Raw genomic sequence first — 14,665 nt, forward strand, 5'->3', positions numbered from 1 at the left:
GATGAAACTTTGGACTATCTCCATGCAGTTCCTCTGCATAGCCCTGCTAATACTTGCATTCTTGATGCAGTTATTTGAGGTAGCACAGTGTAGGAGAGAAGCAGCAGAACCATTCTAGGAACATGAAGTGGAATTGAAATGGAAGACTAGGAATGAGAGGAAAGTTGATAGAGCATCTGGACCAAGCAGCTGGTTTAATTAAGGTTACACATTTTATAATTCATATACTTTATATTTAAGGTAGTCTCACTATTAAGAAGCTTTTTGTGTTACTAGAACTCTAGAGACCTTCACATAGCTGCAACAACCCTTGATATTTGTCTTTTTAATCACTTCTCTAGAGCTAGAACGCTTTCCGGTTACGTGTGGAATATGATGTAGTACAGTCAGAAAGTGAAACAGCAATAAAGAAATGTCTTAGAATAACATAACTGACCAGTGGTAGCTGGAACTGCAACATGAAGGTGGTACTAGAACAACAATGCCAGAAGAGACAGTAGCAGCTAGAAGCTTACAGCAAGTTGGTTTTTTTTGGAACTATAGAAAAGCACCTTGTGATACAGAAAACACTGTGAGAGAATTAGACTGTAATACTATAAAATGATGAAAAGTACAGCAATAACAGAGGGCAGCAAACTCTTAAGCTACAACAAACGAGCATAAACCTAAATGCAGCAACTATAAACACGGAAACAAAGAAAAATTACTTACTATCAGAAGGCCTTACACAGGCAGGGATCTCCAGCAAGATCCCTATGGCTCCACTACCAACCCTTAAATATTGGCTCCACTCCTTCCTATCACTCAGGTACATTGCATACACCTGAGCTCCTCTAGATTGGCCCTGCCTTCCACCAGGTGCTCAATCACTATTTCAGGCTGTGACTTAGCATTTCTGCTACATGGAACTATTGTTTTCTTCATTTGCAGCACGTGTACGTTAAGTTGGGGGAATGTTTCAAAACCAAATAACATATTACAGTACAGCTCAGTAAGCTTTAAATCTTATCAGCAATAATAACTTAATTGGTATTAAGCCAACAGCTGAAATAATTTCTTTTCTGATTCAAAGTAGGTGGGTTTTCTTCTGTCAATACTTTCCTCTCTCTATTTTCTTGCTTTAATACTGAATTCCAGGAAATCAGTCTGTGACTCAAGCAGTACAGTACTATGACGTCAGAGTAGACTGTGTTGTCAGTAATTGTCTTCTTTTTCTCTCTCCTTCTTGGATCTGAATTGCTTTCTTGGAAGGTTAATTGAGATGAAGTGACATAAAGTGCTTCTGAGGACCCTGGAGCCCTTCAACAGAAGTATTTGCTGTGTATGAATCACTTATCGGTGTCTGAGAAATCTGTTTACTTATGCCATTTGTTTTCTGTTTTGAAGAGATTTTATTTATTTGCAGTTTCTGGTGAACTTGAATTTAGTATCAGCTATACCTGCATTACTAGCCCAAGGGCTCTGAAGGAGTTAAGCACATGCCATTTGCTTGCTATACTTTCCAATTAAGGCCCCTAGTATTGCAATGAAACTGTAAAGAACTGTGCAGTGTTGCAGTGATTTTGTTGTTCATGAGCAATGGCATTGTGTTAAACTGCAGTTTCTGTCTTACAGGAGAATGGATTTGCTCTCTTTTCAAGATTTCAAGACACCTATTTTAAGCAATCTTTAAAAATTGTACTTAGGCTGAATGCTAACAACAAGGTTAGTTTGACTAGAGTGTGTTTTGTGTGCATTTAAGCATCTTGGAAACCACGGAAGAGAAGAGAGACTAGAGACAATTCATTCAGTGTTCATCTTTATCTTGCAGATGAGCAGTAGGACTCTATGAATGATGAGAATGTAGAAGCCCACTTGCTCCTGAGATACTGCAGCTGTGTTTCTACTGGTGCAGCCATCCAACAGAGCCCTATGCTATCACTGGAAAGGTTAGTCCTACACCTTCCATTCTGGTTTTGATGCTACTGATTGTAAGTCTAGATGGTGATGAAGGGCCACAAAGATGGTGAAGGGCCTGGAGCATCTCTGCTATGAGGAAAGGCTGAGTGAACTGGGTCTGTTCAGCCTTGAGAAAAGAAGCCTGAGTGGGGACCTGATCCAGGTCTATCAGTAACCAAGGTGTGGGGGCAGAATGGCGAGGCCGGACTCTTTTCAGTGGTGAGTGGAGACAGGACAAGGGGAAACGGCCAGAAACTGCAGCGTAGGAAGTTCCGCACAAATGTGCGCAAGAACTTCTTTACAGTGAGGTGACGGAGCACTGGAACAGGCTGCCCAGGGAGGTGGTGGAGTCTCCTTCTCTGGAGATGTTCAAGACCTGCGTGGATGCCGACCTGTGTGACCTGTTGTAGGGAACCTGCTTTGGCAGGGGGGTTGGACTCGATGATCTTTGGAGGTCCCTTCCAACCCCTGCAATTCTGTGATTCTGTGAACTGCTTGAGCTGAAAATCCATTGATATTTTTCCATGATGTCAGTGGAATCAGCACAGGAGTGAGGGCAGTGAATGTGGGAAAGCAAACCCACTCCTTTTATTATGTATATTTAAGTTGGAACACACAAAACCTATTGATATGCAGTGATTTTTTTTCCCCTCCCTTTAGGAATTGAAAACATGCTGGTTTAGATTGCTGCTAGTTTCCTCACACGTCAGGGCTTTGCTACTGAGCGAGTCAGTGCGGGTTTCCAATGCCAGGAAACCTTAAATAAATAAATCATTTCAGCAGATCCTTATTTGTATTTGGTCTGTCCAAGCATTTTTCCCCATTCTTCTTCATATTTACACAGAATCACAGAACTGTAGGGGTTGGAAGGGACCTCCAGAAATCATCAAGTCCAACCCCCTGCCAAAGCAGTTCCCTACAGCAGGTCACACAAGTAGGTGTCCAGGCAGGTCTTGAACATCTTCAGAGCAGGAGACTCCACCACCTCCCTGGGCAGCCTATTCCAGTGCTCTGTCACCTCACTGTACAGAAGTTCTTGTGCATGTTTGTGCGGAACTTCCTATGCTGCTGTTTCCCCTTGTCCTGTCTCCACACGCTGCTGAAAAGAGTCCGGCCTCGCCATTCTGCCCCCCACACCTTAGATATTGATAGACCTGGATCAGGTCCCCTCTCAGTCGTCTTTTCTCAAGGCTGAACAAACCCAGTTCACTCAGCCTTTCCTCATAGGGGAGATGCTCCAGGCCCCTCACCATCTTTGTGGCCCTCTGCTGGACTCTTTCCAAGAGATCCCTGTATTTTATGTACTGGGGAGCCCAGAACTGGACGCATTGCTCCAGATGAGGCCTCACCAGGGCAGAGTAGAGGGGAAGAAGCACCTCCCTCGACCCGCTGGCCACAAAGCAGCTCTTTTTAATGCACCCCAGAATGCCATTGGCCTTTTTGGGCACAAGGGCACACTGGGCACAGGGACATAAACGCACAAGGGCATACTTTCCATTCTAGGAAGGAGGAGCATGTTTCATGGTGATAGCCAGTCCATTATCATGTTTTAAGGCAGTAGCATTGTGTACAGATTGGAAGAGTAATTTTGGCTTTACAAAATAAATAAATGACTAGTAACCACATCTCCTGACTGCAAGAGGGAATTGTGATTGTTCAGCATATCGCAAAAGAGAATGCTTATTAGCATTTCCATTTTGCATCTCTGTTACTGAGCAAATATAATTAATAGAAAATATGTCATCCTTAAACTTGATCTTTTTAAATAAAACACAGTATTTATCCAATATTCCTTTGACCTGGAGTGTTTAATGTTTTCTGCATACTTCATTAAGGAAAAAAACAACTATAAAACACTTATAAATCATCTCCCCAGTAAAAGAATGTGTGACTCTTCTGCGTAACAGAACAAGGTAATGAAGGCACAGTGCAAATCAGAACTGTATATATGAGAAAATAAAATAAAAACAGACATGGGTAGTTGTTTAAAAAAAATATAATTCCTAAGATACTAAAGGTGCTGGTACCCTGGTAGAAGTTGTCTTGAAAACTTATCTTAATCTGGTCTTGGCAAATATAGTCAGTTTGTGAGAGTTAATGAGCATCACCAGTTCTCAAAAGCAGGAATCTTACATGTGAGCCAAGATAGAATGAGAAGACTCAACAAGGTCATTTTGTTGGTGTTGTGGGCATTTTCTTGTTGTTGATTTTCAATGTCCAGACTAAAAAAAAAAAAATGTTTGGCACATAAGAAAATGGAGAATACTTGGGAAATTTTTGAGGTGGAACTTTGGGCTCTGTGCAGGAAACACAAAAAGAGAAAATGTGATAAGAAGAAACTTGAGTAAAACTTGATGCATTGGAAGCATTTTGGGATGACTAGAACAAACCATTGTGATTTGTGAAAAAATTTTAGTTCAGAAAATGCCAAGTAACAGGTTTGATGTGCAAAGCAGGAATTAGGCTTAGCGTGATATTTGGTAGCCTGGAACTACTTTGTGTTAGACAAGTCTTTTTAGCCTGAAGCAGTAAAGCTGTTTGATCATTCACATGGCTCAGATGCTAGATTGGAACACAGAACATGAGTTTGGGTACAGATGCTGTGCACCAGCTTGCTTGGATTTAGGTCAGTTAAACTGTCTTGTAGTTACAGAGAAACAAAATTAATGGTTGAGGTCGGAATCCTCATTTATAGCCTTATTTGTGTCAAGAGAATACTGCTGGCTTTTGGCTTACCGTCATGTCCAGGTCCTCCAAGTCCTCTTATGCAAAGTTGCTTTCCAGCTGGGTGACTGTCAGCATGTACTGGAACATGCCTTAAGAAAGTAGTGTTCTTTCTATTTCATAGGCCCATCATTAGAATAAAATTTGAAAGTGTTTTTTAACAGGGTAAGTTCTAATGTGATGGTGATAAAATTAATTTTAATTTACTTTCCTGCATAGTTACAATTACTCCTAAAATTTTATCATTTCTTTTGAAACTTTATGATTTGTAAGCCTTGCTTGAATTATGAATTTCTGGGATGTTGAATACATTCAGGTAAACAGCAATTATAAATTACAAAACTAATTACACTAGAATTCCTAGCTTTTAACTGAGTTGTACCAATTCAGATGGAAGATAAAGTTGAGGACATGCAGACTTCTGTTGTGTTGATGGATTGCTGCAAAAGAGGTTTCTATTGCCACTGGATCTGATAAAAACTGTAAAATTTATTTCCTTGATGTAAGAGTGTATCATATTAAACATCCTGAGGAAAACAAAGTTAAATATTACTAAACTACGTTCTGCACATAATTGACTTTGTTTTCTTCAATTGAGGGAATGATGCTGTTCTCAAACAGAATTTAGTACTTCAGAATTGTCTGCTGGTTGTCATATTACAATGGATTAGAAAGTTGAAGAAACCAAACAGTGATTTCTACGATGTAATCTATTTCCAGTTAATTTTCTACAGTTCACCAGATATTGAAGTGCTAAGGACCTTCAGTTTAATTGGTGTTTTAACTCCAGTGCTTGTATGTTTGGTTAGTTCAAATCATTGAGATACTTAGCTTTATAATATCAGTAATACATGCTTGTGAACTTTTTTCAGAAGTTTTGTGACACTCGGTGATGAGGGATTGGTGGTGGGACCGGTGCTGTTCAACGTCTTTGTAGGTGACATGGACAGTGGGATCAGGTGCACGATCAGCAAGTTTGCAGGTGGCACCAAGCTGAGCGGTGCAGCGGACATCTGGAGAGAAGGGTGCTATCCAGAGATAGGCTTGAGAGGTGGGCCCGAGCCAACCTCATGAAGTTCAACAAGGCCAAGTGCAGCATCCTGCACCTGGGTCGGGGCAATCCCAAGCACAGATACAGAGAATAGCTTGAAAGCAGCCCTGAGAAGGATTTGGGAGTGCTTATTGATGAAAGATTGAACATGAGCCGGCAATGTGCGCTTGTAGCCCGGAAGGCCAATCCTATCCTGGCTGGAAGTGTGACCAGCAGGGCAGGGGAGGTGATTCTGCCCCTCTACTTTGATCTCTTGAGACCCCACCTGGAGTACTGTGCCCAGTTCTGGAGCCCCCAACACAAGGAGGACATGGAGTTGTCGGAGCAGGTCCAGAGGAGGGCTGTGATGATGATGATGATGATGGCTGGAGCACCTCCCCTACGAGGACAGGCTGAGAGAGCTGGGGCTTTTCAGCCTGGAAAAGGCTGCAGGCAGATCTCATAGTGGTCTACCAGTACCTGAAGGGGCCTACAGGAAAGCTGGGGAGGGACTTTTTATAAGGGCAGGTAGTGACAGGACAAGGGGAAATGGTTTTAAGCTGGAAGAGGGTAGATTTAGACTAGATGTTAGGAAGAAGTTCTTTCCTGTGAGGGTAGTGAGACACTGGAACAGTGTGTTTATATATATAAAATTATATACATACAATTTATTATATGTATATTATAATACATATATTATTATATAGTCAGGGTACACAAGTATATTCTGGGGCAAAGAGGAGGTTTTTTGTACTCCCTGAAGCAATACTTTCCAGCTCTAATTAAAAGTTGAAACTGGATCAGGTACATGTATTCTTGATTAGTAATTTACAATTTTTCTAGCAGTTCCAGTTCAAGGAATGTTGGTGTCCCATCCTCAACCTCCCGGCCACTCTACATAAGCAAGTTAAAAGAGGTCTGTTGGTACGTACCTCACCTAATTTATTCAATTTAATAGACAAATCAAATTAATAGCTAGCAGAGACCCAAGAGAGATGGTTTTAAAGAGTCCGGAGTTTTTGGTGAATGGCAGGTACAATAAACAGTGATGACTGAGCTGTATCCAGATGGTTTGTAAATGGAGAAGTCATCATTGGTAACATGTCACAAGAATGTAAACACATGATTTATTTGAGGAACATTTAATTAAACTGGAAGGCAATGGAAGATGGAGCGTTCAGCTCCTGCTATTATGGAAAGTACTCTGTGGCTTAGATGAGTTGTTACTGGGGAGAAAAAATGGCTTTATATTTTTTCAGGACACAATATGAAAGTGCTGTATAACATTTGAAAGTGGCACGGATTACTGTGATGTGACCTTCAGAATTTTTGTTATGCAAAGTGGATTTTCAGACTGTACATCCAAAAGCAACACATTCTGGTGGCCTATATGAAGAATTTGGGTTACTATAGCTTAAAAAAAATGCTTGACAAATTCAAAAAAAAATCAGCAGTGTAACAATAGGATATAGCCTGTTGCCTTGTGTCAGTGTGTGTTTTGGGAACGATGGGCAGTTCTTGGTAGGTGTGACACCTTGTTAATATACTCTGCTGTGTCATTGTATGTTGTCTGTTAAAGTACGATTGTGGTTCCCTAGAAAGACTTGTCACATTTTTTCCTGTTTTGTTTCTAGTGAAGGTAACATAGATGGATGTGCTGCTTGTCAACTAGAGATTCATTGTGCTACACATTCCTGCTGTTGGGCAGTTATGCGTTTTGTATTCAGTAGACGATGCCATGCGTTTTTCAGAGGCATCATTTTTAAAAACAGCCGTGACTGGAAGTTAATTGAGCAAGAGCTTCAAGTTAATGTAGCACTTGATGCCGTGAAGTGAGTGAATGTCAGTTTTCTTCCTGGACTGGGCTGTAATTTATTTTTTCCAGCTGAAATCTCTGACAGTTGTGTTATGCAGTGAGTACTGCTGATCCTTACTTTAGGAACATTTTGCTTATTTAAACAAATGTTCTGTGCACTGACTTCAAAAAGACCAGGTGAAGACAGCTCTTTCCATTTTACATTACACAGTAATTGATATAGTCTTCCCAGGTCCTTGATTGTCACTGTGTTTTCCAGTAAACTGAGCAATATGGACTTTACTTGTGAAACATCTCTGCTGATTTGACCTAACTCATTCCTCCCATTTAGTACAGTAACTCCAGACATAAAGTTAATGTCCATAGATGATAGCAAAAGAGAATGCCTGACAATCTTTCAGAAATGAAATTAAGAATCATTTGGGGCTGAGGAAATATGACAGAATTTGGTAACATTTGGATAGATTGTTTGAAAAACTGAGTGGAGCATACTAACCCAGCTGAAAGTGTTTAGTAGCAGTTGTAACCCAAAGGTAGATGTGTTACTGCGTGCAGTGTGAGCGTTTTTGTGCAAGCAATTACCTGTTTTCAAGAGAGGGTACTGAAATGTAGAAGCACACTTTGTGTCCTGTTTCAAATGTGAAATAATGAAGACCAAATATGAGGGAAGAGTTGAACAACTTGTAGATGCTGTCTTTTTTTTATTCATTGATATAAATTATGATCATCCTCCTTTTTATACTTAAGTGAGATGTGAGAAAACAAACTACATAACAATGTCTTACAGTAAGTTCCTGGAAATGAGAGGTTATAGGATAATTCAGAATGGGGCATGTATTTTATAAATGTATGTCTTGAAACAACCTTTAAACAATAAAAAGTTAACTAAAGCAATACAGCTTAGGGTCCTTAGGAAGAAAGTGTTTTGAAGGGGGAAGAATATGAAGATTTTTCATCCATTCAGGCCATATTTTATTATTAAGTTCTGGGGCATGTAATATTTCTAGGAGATATGTCATCATATTCTAATTATTTCTCCTCTTACATTTATTCTTAAGTCTTTTGCAGTGGAAACATCTGCTGCCAAGAATCCTTACATTGTGACAGTTGAGCTTTTCAAGGTACACAAAAGAAAGCAAAGAAACTTTAATCTGGACAAATAAAAATTTGGTCATGGAAACAGCTTATTGCTTAGCTCTAGGGCATCAGAAAGTTTCTTGATCACTTCCTTTGACAAAACTGCAGTGTGTAGGTGGGCTGCCCAATGGGGAGTCTTGGAATCAGACTTCAGGTCACTGACACAAAGCATTGTACTCTGAGCTGTCCTGGTGTGTGATGTCATGGACAGAAGGGAGATAGGATCCCATATCTGCATTCCTGTCTTTGTCTCCCCCAAAAATGTTAGAATTAGGCTGTGGAAGACACACTGTCCGGATCATTTTTCCCCACTATAGCAGAAGGGACATCTTTAGGTCTCCCCTTGTTCTGAAGGAAACTGCTTCTGAGATGATCAGAAGTTTAATAGCCTCTGACAGGCCTATTTTTATACACCTTTGCTTTGAATGTTTACTTCTCATCTCTACTTATGAACTCAATTCTTGAGTTCATTTTTAGTTCTGATTCTTTTGTATTCTGTAACATCCCTGATGATGTGTTTCTCAATCTGCTGTAATGTTTCCTGATGTTGTGTTTTCCAGACTAAACATGAATAAAGAACATTTCATGTTACTGCTGTTTTCTGCCCTACAGATGCTACTTTCATTTAGCACTTTGCAGATTATAAGCACTGATGTCAGATTGCAGTACCAGTCAGTGGGAGCTGCAGTAGGGTCCTTGCTATTTGGTTATAGAATAATATGGATAGTGTAAAAATGTTTCTTCTTTTCATACTGTCATCTTACAGATCTGTTTGTCTCTTATCTTAGTTGAGGTAAAACTTTTCAGAGGAAGCATTTGGCTTCTGTTTATAGCATCTCCTCCACTGAACAGCTAAGTTGTAATGCAGCACCTATGTGCTACCTACCCGAACAGCAAAGATAAAATTCCTTACAGTAACAGTAATTTCCGGATTAGGTAAGAAGTACTGCAGTTTTTCCTAGAAACTATACAGAATTAAAAGTGTTTAAAATTTTTGTCATGAAAAGCATGTGCTGCTACATACATGTGCATAGGCTTGTGAAATGTCATACTGGTTATAAGAGTTGTCAGTTGAGTATTTTACACTTGCTGATTTCAATATTGGTTTGTGGTTTTTGAAGAGGCTACAAATTCAGGATAAAAACAGTCCAATGTGACTGACAGGTTCTTGATTAATGAAGCGTAGGACTGAAATTTCCAAGAAAGGGCGGATCTGCTATTGGCAGAATGGACGTGGCTGAATTCTACAGGATGGATGGAAGGATGCTTTTCCATTGCTCTTGCTTAAGATAACTGTGAAAATAGTACTATTAATACATATTGGAAATGCAGTAAGATTTTAATAGAAGCACATGCAGCCTCTCCAGACTGTGAGCTGCCAACCCCCTTTGGGAAAGCTTCTACCTTTGTCTGACATATTGTTTAGCACTGATAACACTAGAGTCCAATTAAAGTATTTCAAGAAGACATCTTCATACAAGACTGCACTGATTGTCCACTAATGTGTATTGAATTTTAGCTAAATACAGCCTCGGGTGCTGTGCTGGAAAGCAGAAAAGCTTGCTGTCCGAGCTCTTAATTCCTTTTATATTGATTTGGCTACTAATGATATAACCTTCTACTCTAATTAACTGACATCTGCATTAGGCTGAACAAGAGCCTTCTGCTTGAAGCTTTCCACTTGTTTGTGTTATGAAATGTGTCCTCCTTTTATGTTTGATTTTGTCCAGATTAGCTCATTCTGTGCAAAATAGATCATCTAAGCAATGACTTTACTTTTAAATAACTTGCAAAGCAAGTTTGTCTTTCTGCTGTCGACATTCCTACCCATGTGCCAGGGCTTATGTTGCTGGTGTGTCTGGCCAGGGCTGGTTCACTGACTGGATGCCTGCCTTTCTAATCCTTCTCAATGGATTATTTGTCCCTTTTACTGATGTGAGGCCAGGTGAAAATTCAAAAAAAGGTGGGGTATGAAGACCTGAAGATGAGTGAGCCATCTTCTGTGTATGAGGGCATGAAACATTCATCAGATGTCAATGACATTTAGCTGAAGTTGAACAAATATAATGGAACGTATTTGAAGATACATAGGATTTTGATTTAGTAAGAAGTACAACAATGTACAACAATCACTATGCATAGTGTAGCGATTGCAACATATGCTTGGCTGATACTAGACAGACAACGCTCTGAATTCTGAAGCCATCCTGCAGTAGTATCCAGCACAAGGGGACTAAGGGACTTGGGGGGAAGAGGCAGTCCTGTTGAGAGCTGATGCAGTCTCCAGCTAGAAGCCCAGCCTCTCTGCTGGGTAGAAATAACTCTGAAGTCGAAAATGAGCACAACACAGAGCAACTGTCTCAAACCCATACTTCAGTTTGTGTTTGCTCCCAGAGCGTTTACTCTAATTCATACGTGGAGGGAGGAGGGATCTTTTCATCCCTTCCTCCTCCCTCAAGCATCTGGCCTTATTCAAGTGCTGAGAACAAAGAATACAATACGGGTGTTTCATTGGCGAAGGGGATTTTCTATTCCTTTCAGAAGCTTTGCCTCTTCTACTAAGAAAGTCATCTGACATGCAAGAGTCTTGATACATTAAAGGTGCTGTGCTTGATGCTGCTTCTACTTAAGTGGAGTTTGTTTCTGAGAAATATCAAAGATCAGCCATAACTTGTTGCGGATGGTTTTGTAACCCTTGGCAGGACATGTTCCCCAGTTAGCTAAGTTCTGTGACAGCAGGAGGTGATGTGATTGAACTGAGTTTTAAACATTGTATTTGTGTTTATTTACAACATACCAGATTATCTAAAATTCATTCATCTTAAAAGTATAACTGAATTACATTACCAAGTACACAGACCATTTGTACTTGTATCTGTGTCATTGCTGTCATTTATCAGAACTGAAATGTGTAAGGTGTTAAAACAGTGTGCTCGATTAAATCTTGGAAATGCTATGTCTTAACTCAAGCAAAAGGCTTCTGAATTTAAAAATACATGCTTAAAAATCTGAATTGAAGTACAGGCTTAGGTAGATAACTGAGTAATGCTGTGCTATCATGAATTATTATGGGATTTCTGATGAGATATGCTAACTAGATGAGATCTGTGCCTGATTTACCAGGCAGAAAAGTTAACTTGGTGATGTTTGAGAACAGAGGCTGATCTTGAGCTTCTAGTGTTAGCATTTCAGTCCTGTAAGAGGGAATCCATGTCCTATGTGGTACAAATGCAGCAGAGATGTTTGTGACAACATTCTATTAAGTCCCTGCATAACAAATCATAATCTCTCTGCCTCAGAGCCTTTCTGTGTTTAAAATGAGTATAAAACTTGCATCTGCACTGTGATGTGCAGTTCCTTTTAGAAATATGCATATTGAGAAAGAGGTGATCAGCTCACTAAGATGCTTCTGATATGATACCACAGGAGCTCCAAGCTGGATGTAGAATAGCAACAAGTCATGTAGTATATTTGAGGATCTAGACTTGTGCAATAAAGATTTTGTACAAGATTGGATTGAATATGAGAAATCTCTTAATAGGTTCTACAAGAGCTTTCATAAAATAACCAGGTTTTTTATGATCTGAAATTATGAGAGTGAAATTCAAAGAGCTTAAAGCTGGAAGAATTAGCTACTAATCGTATATTTCTACAAAAAGACTGAGCAATTTCTGTTTTACAGACTTGAAGATATAATGGAGCCCTGGGGATTTCTGCCACAATAAGCTCGGAGAGCTGCTAGCACTTAGCAAAATTGACTTCAGTTTACCAAAAAAAAAAAAAAAAAAAAAAGCAAGCAAGAAAGGAAAAAGCTGTTTGGGAGGCTTCTGGACAAGTAACTGTATAAATGGTTTAAGACATTTCAGCTCCTAGAAGAGTCTCAGTGACCTATAATATCAGTATGTAATGGGCAAGCATAAATGGAAGGGAACTAAAATTAAGTGCTAGAATGGTGGGGGAGGAAAAAAAGTGAAAAGGAGGAGAGTAGAAAAAGTAGCACTTTGCTTACCCTTATTAAAACATTTCTTAGTGCATATGACTCTGCAAACACAATACACACTATGCATTTATAGGAGTTAAGAGAACAGAATTATGCTGTGTGCATGATCTGTAATATTTACATGCTCCACTACAAAGAAACTTTTACCCATATTCAGACTCACATTCCAGGGACTTTTGAGTCATTTTCCTGAAGTCCTAGGTAAAAAAGAAGCACTGAATTATAACTGATACCCCACGGTTCTTCAACTACATACCCTTTTTTGAATAGCCCTGGTAAAAATCTCAGATAGGTGATTCTAAACTACCATGTAGATTAGAAATCCTTTTGGTTTCTCATAGTGTCATTTTCACAGGAGTAAACACATTGTATTGTGTTCAACTTAGGACCTTTGAATGCTAGATGTTTTTATAAGTGGGGGCATGAGGGAGATGATCTACCTTTTCTGGTAGTTCCACAATAATACCCAATATTGTAAGAACAAAACCAGAAAAATTAGAATGGAACAAACGTTAGGAAAACAGTTTTGAAAACTATTTGCTCTGTTTGGAGATTAAAGAATGCAAGGAACCTTCTGTGTCACCAAATCCAATCTCCTGTTGTCACAGTCAAAACCTCATACATGTAATTTATTACATACTTGTTTTTCTGAGGGTAAATGTGCTACGATTTATATGTCTCACGACAACTGAATAAATGCTTTTATTTCAGTGGGACTTAAATTAGTCTCCTGTGGATGCCAAGGGAATTTATCTGCTACACCAAATCCAGCGTTATAAAACAGCCTCCAGCTTTTTCTAAACGAATATGTCACTGCAAATCAGCAAAGTTTGATTTTGGCTCTGTGTGTGTTGCCGTGCACATTCCTCCATGACCAAATGCCAGAAAGTTAGGTGTAGGAATAAATATGGTTTCTAACACAAAGCAGTTGGAAAACTCTTCTGTTTTCATTATCTGTGTAGTACTGGAAGGAGTACGCTGGAGGGAATATGCTAACAACTGTAACTTAGTTTTTAATGTGAATGTGAATGATCTCATGGCTCAGTGTGGAATGCTAGATGACTGTGGCAGGAGGAAGAAAACAGAAGCCTGTGCAGCAGTTCAATATTAAAGTGTTAGGGCTTGCACTTTCTTCAAGGTGTGTGTATATATACAGAGTATATATGTGTGTGTTGTATAACAAAGGTGTAATTAAAAAAATAGGTAAATAGTGCCTGCTGCTCTAACCCTTTATTGCTTTTCTAGAATTCTCTTATGTTGCTCAGAGGTTGCTGAGATATAATTCAATTCAAGACTAATTTACTAATTAATTATAATTCAGTCAGATAATCAATAGAACATTTCTCTCCTTTCTACGAGCAGAGATAACTGTAATTTTTTCCTGCATTCTCATGAAGCTCATTAGCAATTGCTGTTATAAACTCCTTCTAGAGGCTCCAACCTACATCTCAGCTCTTCAAACATCTAGTTGTATGAACTTGGTAAAAACAAAGTCAAGGATGATTATCTGTATCAGGATAAGTTATGTGAATGAGCTCAATAAAATCTGTCATTGGATGGGGAGAGGGAACAGCTGCCAAAGGTCATGCCTTTCAGGAAAACAGGTGGGACCAGCAAGAAGAAAATATGAGCCAAAAATCACACAGAGTTATCACTACTAGCTTAATGGCTGCCTTGTTCTGCCCAAAGGTAAAGAGCTAGCTATCAGTGCCATTTATCGGGTACACAGCTTTAGTATAAATTTGTTTAAAACCGAGTAGAGCCTCTTTTTCATCTTAATTAGACAATAACTCACTGATTCTAAGTGGGCCTTCATTTTCTAATTATTTAGTACATAATATAATGTCATTAAACATCTTTGAGTGGACAAGATTGCTCTAAAAGCTTCAGCTCCAGAGCTCCAGTATTAGGCTTTTGGCAATCATCCCTGTGTGTGAAAAGCAGTCAGTTTGTTTACCAGGAATTTAGATTCACATTACTGGGGGAATTAGCAGTGAGCTATTAGTCTGATACAAGCACT

The 14,665-nt window shown here is 39.4% G+C and overlaps 1 protein-coding gene and 1 long non-coding RNA gene across 4 annotated transcripts in view; one reads left to right on the forward strand and one right to left on the reverse strand.

Annotated features, from left to right (window-relative positions):
• The window catches only part of JAKMIP2 (janus kinase and microtubule interacting protein 2), a 59,717-nt gene extending 58,986 nt beyond the window's left edge, over window positions 1-731 (reverse strand). Inside the window, exon 1 of the mRNA XM_048960446.1 lies at window positions 712-731. The gene's annotated coding sequence lies outside the window, so the exon portion shown is untranslated. The remainder of the gene's footprint in view (window positions 1-711) is intronic.
• A 188-nt stretch (window positions 732-919) lies between these two features.
• Window positions 920-9,688, forward strand: LOC125700134 (uncharacterized). Of its 3 annotated transcripts, none has more exons than XR_007379791.1 (5): window positions 920-1,075; window positions 1,615-1,704; window positions 1,811-1,928; window positions 6,536-6,616; window positions 7,327-9,688. It is a non-coding gene; the product is annotated as an uncharacterized LOC125700134 (long non-coding RNA). The 3 variants fall into 3 exon arrangements; XR_007379790.1 differs by having other exon boundaries at window positions 6,539-6,616; XR_007379792.1 differs by having other exon boundaries at window positions 920-1,071.
• The last annotated feature ends 4,977 nt before the right edge of the window (window positions 9,689-14,665 follow it).

Source organism: Lagopus muta, chromosome 14 (genome assembly GCF_023343835.1).
Source record: "Lagopus muta isolate bLagMut1 chromosome 14, bLagMut1 primary, whole genome shotgun sequence".
NCBI classification, from domain to species: domain Eukaryota; kingdom Metazoa; phylum Chordata; class Aves; order Galliformes; family Phasianidae; genus Lagopus; species Lagopus muta.